Below are 7299 nucleotides of genomic sequence, written 5' to 3' on the forward strand. Positions count from 1 at the left end.
TCTTCCCCAAATCCTTCCCAAACACTTGTAAAAATGGCTCTGAACAAACTCCAGAGCTGTGGAACCCATGAAATACCAGAGGGACAGGGCTCCAGCTGGAAAGAGTCTGTTGCTTGGTGCTAAGAGTGGAGGGCAGTCCAGTGTGGGCCCCGCCAGGACAGACCAGACCTGGAATCAGCCAGCCAGAAGGGATCTTGGAGCCATGAAACAGCTATGGCAGTTATAGAATTCTCAACACATAAAGGCCAAAGAGCAGGGCTCAATTCAAGGCTGTCTATTGCGGCAGTAACTCCGCCCCTGCAGATCTTCCTCCCTTCATGGCGCCCACATTTGCAGTCTGAGGCAGCTGTGAATGTTGGCGGGGAGAGTCTCCGCGTTTGGATTCATCTGGTGCCGGCGGTGGATTGAGTCATCCGAAAGGTTTTGCCCAAAGTCACAATGTGTCAGAGGCAGGACTTGAACCCAGGTCCTTCTGTCCCTGGAGGCTGGCACTGTCTCTACTAACCCATCCCAGTATTCCTTGATGAATAAAGATGTCATAGGATGGATATATTTAACAGGGGAGGTTTTTACTGGTAGAGCCATGGCTGTGCCCTCTGTGGAAGACTGGGATTTGGTGCAGTCTTTGCGTGAAGGTGCTTATAGAGAAGTTCAGCTTGCTGTAAATAGGGTGATTGTGGACGTGAAGCATGCTGTAGATTGTCCGGAAAAAATTAAGATAGAGATTTTCATCAATGGATGTTAAACCATGAGAACATAGTGAAATCCTGTGGTCGTTGGCAAGAAGGCAATATTCAGTATCTGTTTCTGGAATACTGCAGTGGGGGAGAACTTTGGACCGAATAGAGCCTGATGTAGGTATGCCTGAACAAGATGATCAGAGATTCTTCCATCAGCTTGTGGCAGGGATGGTGTACCTCCATAGTATTGGAATAACCCACAGGGATATTAAACCAGAAAATCTTCTTACTAGATGAAAGAGAACCTCAATCTCAGACTTTGGGTTAGCAACAGTATTTTGGCATAATAGTTGTATTTATTGAATAAGATGTGTGGTACTCTGCCCTATGTTGCCCTGGAACTGCTTAAGAGAAAAGAATTCCATGCAGAAACAGCTGATGTTTGGTATTACTGCAATGCTGGCTGGAGAATTGCCATGGGACCAAGCCAGACCTCACACCTTGGAACTATTGATTCTGCCCCATAGCCTTGCTGCATAAAATTCTGAGAAACCAGGTGAAATGGAAATTGAAAATTCCCCTTTAAATTAATAAGATCACTCAAATAAATAGGTTCAGTTGAATTCTCGGCCATAACCGTTCTATAACCCCTGAGTGTTCTTGGCTTAACATTCCAGGAACTAGCCATTCCTAGGTCACGTCGACCCGGAGGGTTGGCTTCCCTCCTTGCAAGACGTGATGTTATTAAAGAAAACAAGTACCAAGCCTCAGACGGATGGAACGTGACTGGGCCAGATGTGTACTGAACAAACCATGAATAGCGCACACACCAAAAACCTCTTGGCTCCAAGCCTTCTTTGTTTAGAAGAGTATAAAGAGTATAAATATCTATGTCCTGTAAGCCTGCTGAGCCTCACCCGCCGGAAGGACGCTTCGCCCGGGAAAACTCTTTACGCAATTCAAGTTTGCATGGGCTGTAACAGGGCTCCCAGCCATTGATTGACTTCGGAGGTTCCCTTGAATTGGTGATGTATTCTCTTCCTTTACCGATTATCTTGATTGGTGTTGTGTTATTGGTTATTCTCATTATTGTATGTTTTCTACGTAAATTCAAGCTATCTGTGCCTTGCCTTTTCTAAATAAATTTCTATTTTCTATTTTCCTGGTGTGTTGGGGAGTGTCATTTATAGGAGCAAATCCGAACCTCATTAAATCGTATCAATACACCAGGGATCAAGAATAACGATAAACAAGGTGCGAAGAGGCTGTTTCTTCAGGTGGAGTATCAGATGACCCAGGTGGATTTTCTAAGCACATACAATCAAATTTGGACTAATCACCAGTTAGTAGTGCTCACAGTGAAGAAAAAGTGAAGTACTCCAGCTCTCAACCAGAGCCTCGAACTGATCTTTCTTTGTGGGACACTGGTCCTTATATTGATGAACTGGTATGAGGGATCAGTTTCTCCCAACCTGCATGTCCGGACCGCATTTTTCTGAACAGTTATTTGGCACCCCAGGTTCTTAACAGAATCCCCGCAGTGTTTAGTAGAATGACACGGTTCTTTTGCCAAATTGGATGCTGATAAGTCATATCGTTGTCTAAAGGAGACTTGTGAGAAATTAGGCTATCATTGGAAGAAAAGTTGTACGCATCAGGTCATAGTATTGACCACTGATAGAAGAAACAACAAGCTGATTTTCAAAGTGAACTTGGTATAAGGGGATGAAAAAATCTTAGTGGATCCCTGGCTATCTAAGGGTTGATGGGTTAGAGCTCAAGAGGCACTTTCTGAAGATTAAAGGGAAGCTGAGTGATGTGGTGAGCTGCTGGAAGGTATGGCTTCCTGCCACATGCCCAGTGAATTGAGTGCTGCTATGTTGACACCATTGTTCCTAGAGCAGCTGACATTGCTTTGCAGACCTCAAATATAAATCAACAGTTCCCTGAGGAGTGTTCTGTTACCTTTCCCAACCAAGTTTTTCTAATTCTTTTTGTTCAAAATTTTTTTTTGCATAGAAGCTTATCAAAATATATTTTTTCAATGTACCAGAGAATGGGCATGTATATTTAATTTGTAAAGCAAACTTCTGGGCAGAAGTTCTTCAAGAAACATTTTGTTTACTTTGAGATTTCACTGTATACAGAGTTTTGAGTATAAATAAGTTCATTTGTTACACCTAGTACATACTTGGTATTTGGTTTAGTCAGAAAATTTTGAGACTTTTCTGGATGCTGCAATTCCTGAATGTATTAATAAGAGCTCTTCCTGAAGTAAGGTAAATCTTGTTTGGTGAAACATTCACATTCTTACACTAAAATTTTCAAAAGTGCCTCTCTGAGTATTTAAACCTGTTTGTCTGTTTTACCTTTGTTATGCTGCCAATTAAAATGTGCTGGTTGAGACCATCTGGTAAAGTTTAATAGCATGAGACTCGTGTTTTTCAGCAATGTAATTTATAGTTGTGGAAGTATTGGTTGATGCTTTCAGATAAAGGTTGAGCAGTCTATTGCATTTTTCACCATCATTTTGCTCTTGCACATCTTAACTATTAAAAGATATTTTTATCTATCACTATAAATATACAATATCTTCAAAAATCAGAATGCAATGATGACTGAACCTTGCAGGTGGGAAGGAATAAAACCAGGAGAGCTAGGGATGGAACTTTGATAGAAATGCTTTTACTACACTCTGACTTTAATGAATATTTTACCATTAACGCAGTTTAAAATTTGCTCTCTATTTGGGGAAAAAAAGTATTTGCAGTGTGGAAAATATTATACTATTTTATATCATTTCTAATTTCAACCAGACTCAGACCCTGAATTAAAGAGTAACTGGATGAAGATCCAGGACCTGGGCTTCTTTGCTCTCAAAGTTTTGTCAACATCCTTTACGACTCTATTCAATTAAGGAAAATCCTCTTCTTGTATCATGGTTAAACATACATGGGGGTCATAAAAAATGAGGTAATACAGGCTTGCTAGCTCTGCTAAAATAACGTATATAAGTTTTCTCATTGTTTTGCTTTGTTCAGGCAGCCAGAGTTTATGCTCTGACTCCTTGTACGTACAAGTAAGCTAGCTTTGCTACGCTTTAAGGGAAAATAATAAACAACATGGATTTTTCTATCACCTAGTTCTGTTTCCTTCAACCAAATTTTCAGGTTTAACAGTAGTTATTGTTTACTTGATGTAACCTGTACTGCTTTGTAAATTCAATAAACTTATTTCATAAAAAAGAAGAGTGGGAAGAAACTTAAGAGTGCACTAGTAATGGGGCACACATGGAAGGAACCCGTATGTAGCTAAGCCAAAGGCCCAGTTCCAGTATTTTAGGACCTGGAAGTCGTCCTTCCCCTCAGGGATTTCTCTCTCTAACTGAACTGTAGATTGCCGTAGCCAACTCCCTTCTGAATCCATGAATCGTGGTTCTGTTTTCTGGCGCTAGCAGTCACACTTAGGGAACTGCTACCATACTTGACAGCTTCTGTGTCTCTTATCTCAGGGTATCTCTTTTTAATACACTCTCTTAGAGTTGATTCATAACCTGCCTTTTTTTTTGTAGAACAGTGTGTATTACTAGATGCTGTGGTAATTTGGGGTGGGGGAAGAGAAATTCCCTCGCCCCCAGATCAATGTCTCAGTTCTAATTCCATTGCTGCCTCCTGGCCTGGAATGGATGGCATTGCTTGCAGCTCAGGGGTCCCAGATTTACTTATATTAATAAACTTTTATTAAATGACTCGGGTAGAATGTTGTGTGTTGGGCTTAAGGCTATGAGAATTAAAAAAGAAAACCCCAAACGAAAGCAGTCCTGGCTTTCAGGCAGTTAGGGTAGGCATGGCTTGGAAGTGAATGAGTGAAAAAACATTCTGCGCCAAGCACCATTCCCTTAGGCTTACACTCTAGGGGGAGAGAAGGTGACCACACAGAGGGAAGTGGTAGCCAGGGATGGTATTTTGCTTTATAAAGAACCACTGGACTTGATACGTGAAGCCATAAGAAATAAATGAATGCATTCTTTACTGGAATGATGATGGTGTTGATTCAGTTGTGGTTCCAGAATTGGAAGGAAGGTGGGGAGTGTGGGGGGAAGATGGTATGAACAGGAGAGTCTGAGGCATGGGGGCTAATGAGGAGATGGTGGAAGAGGGAAGAGGGAGTTCTCAAGGGAGACATCAAATCTAGCAACTACATGAAAAAATGCACCAAATAACAAATAGTGAAGAAGAAAAAAGTAAAGCAATGCTGCAATTTTACTGCACAACCATCATCAGGTCGATGACCAAGGAAAAGGAGGGACTGCTGGAAAACAGGCATATTAATGCCCTTTTGGTGGAACTGTGGTTTGAACACATTAGGACTGAGTACGGGGGAAAAAATTTTCAGCAGTCGACGTGGCATTTCTAGTACACAGAAAATTCCACCAGAAATTAGGCTGCAGAGTTTACACCATACTTACTGGTGATTAACACTTGGACTTTGGAGTCTTGAAAGTTGGAGATAATGTCAATACTCACCTCTACTAGCTAGCCACAATTTCAACCATAATGTGATTTCACGTATTGAGACGTTAATCTGTTTTATTATTTTGCTGCCTACATTTGTTTACTAGGGCCATTAGATAGCTATGCATTTTTTGCTAGTTAGTAATTTGCTAAGGCTATTCCTGTTTGTTATCTGTCAACCTGTTGCCATTTAGGAGCAGCTAGGTGGTGCAGTGGTTACTGTGTGACTTTGGGTCGGTTTTTCCTCACCTGTGAAATGAGGTGGAGAAGGAAACGGTGCAAACCAGTGTAGCATCTTTGCCAAGAAAGCCCCAAATGGGATGATGAAGAGTCCGACATGTCTCAACCACAACATTAATGTTTTATTGCAGGCTTTTTATTATCTGTACCTTTCAAGATTCCAAAGTACAAGTCTGAGGCATGGGTACGTACGTACTATCATATGTGCATGTAACATCTGCTGTATGTAATTTAAACAAGCTGCTTAGACCGCTTGTCCAGTATTCATTTTCGTTGAGCTTGGCTGCTGTGTGTAATGCTGTTGGGGATTTGATGTAGGTGGTATTACAGGATGATTGCCTGGGACGTGGGAATAATTGTTCTTGTTAAATGTCCATGTTTACTGTGTATTTACGTGTTTGAGATACAAATTTCCAGGACAATACCATTAAAGCACCTAAAGGCAAAGAAACACGATCAGTCACATTCCCTCCATGAGCGTTGCCTAGGGATGGGCTAGAGTCAGAATCCTTGATCCTCTAGGATCTTTGCTCCTTTGCCTTCCTTGACCTTGGAGAACATTTCCACTCACGTGAGCCAGAAGTACTGACTCACGCACACTTTCCTATTTTCCAGGAGGGAAGCAGGAATTATAGGGTGAGAGAGGAAATGGGAGCATATATTTTACATGTCTACCATATGCCAAACACTGGACTAAGTATTAAATAATTTCTTTTACGTTTTAATTCTGTAGAGTAATCTGATTACATACTGGATGTCTGAATTTGTGGCTGCTGAGGGAGAACTGAGAGCAGTGGATTATTTTGCAGGATGAGTGGGAGCTAAGCCTAAAACAGAACCTAAATTCTGATTTTTCATATTCTATCACTACTTCATTCTCTTGACTAGACATTGGCATAATAGAGACATTAAGCTTAGCTTAAGCAGTGTGGCTGTAAGTAGGGGAAGTGGGCCAAGTGTTTACAATCTTGAAAGCCCTCTAGTAAGCCAGTGGTGCTATTGCAGTCTGATTTTTAAAAAGAAAAACGAACACTTGGATAGCCTTTTTCTATGTTCGGTGATGACTTCTGTATCTTAAGAGCGCCACTGGGTGATTAACTCAGATGTTACGCTCTGAGCTAATTCAAACCCCTTGGCTGGATTTTTATCTGTATGAGCGTATGTAAAAAACAGTATTTCCAAGAGACTAACGCTGTTGGTATTCATTTTTATATGCACATATATCATGTGCATATGTTGTCACAAGTGAAACAGCACTTCACCAGGCATCTAGGCTTTTACTACTCTCTCTGGTATTGACTACCTTTGTGACCTAGAGCGTCTTAGTTTCTAACTTTGGTGAAAACGGGAATTCAACGAAGTTTGACAAACCAGTATGAAGTGTGTGTTATGAGATGCACTATGATAGGTGGGGGGATACAAAGATAGATCTGCCAGCAAAGAAATGACATCTACACGTTCACAGATCATTCAGTGATAGAGTACTAATGACTGATAAGGGACCAGGGATCAGAGAAACCTTTGTATAGGTTATAAAATTTATGCTATCTTCATTGTTTTGTTGTTTAGTCCCTTCAGTCATGTCTGAGTCTCACACTAATTTGGGGTTTTCTTGGTAAAGATGCTGGAATGGTTTGTTCTCCAGCTCATTTTACAGATGAGGACAATGAGGAAACTGAGGCAAGCAGGGTTGAATCGCTTGCTCAGGGTCACATATCTAATAAGTGTCTGAGGCTAGATTTGAAGTCATGAACATGAGTTTTTTTGTGACTAAGGCCCAACTCTCTATCCACCGCACCACCACCCTTATACTATTTGCCTTTTGGTGTTGTGAGAACACAGACTTTTTCTGATTTAAAAGTACA

General features: G+C 41.1%; 1 pseudogene; it reads left to right on the forward strand.

Annotated features, from left to right (window-relative positions):
• Positions 1 to 577: 577 nt before the first annotated feature.
• Positions 578 to 2549, forward strand: LOC118836722 (annotated as a pseudogene).
• The last annotated feature ends 4750 nt before the right edge of the window (positions 2550 to 7299 follow it).

The sequence above is a fragment of the Trichosurus vulpecula genome, chromosome 2 (assembly GCF_011100635.1).
Source record: "Trichosurus vulpecula isolate mTriVul1 chromosome 2, mTriVul1.pri, whole genome shotgun sequence".
Classification (NCBI taxonomy): domain Eukaryota; kingdom Metazoa; phylum Chordata; class Mammalia; order Diprotodontia; family Phalangeridae; genus Trichosurus; species Trichosurus vulpecula.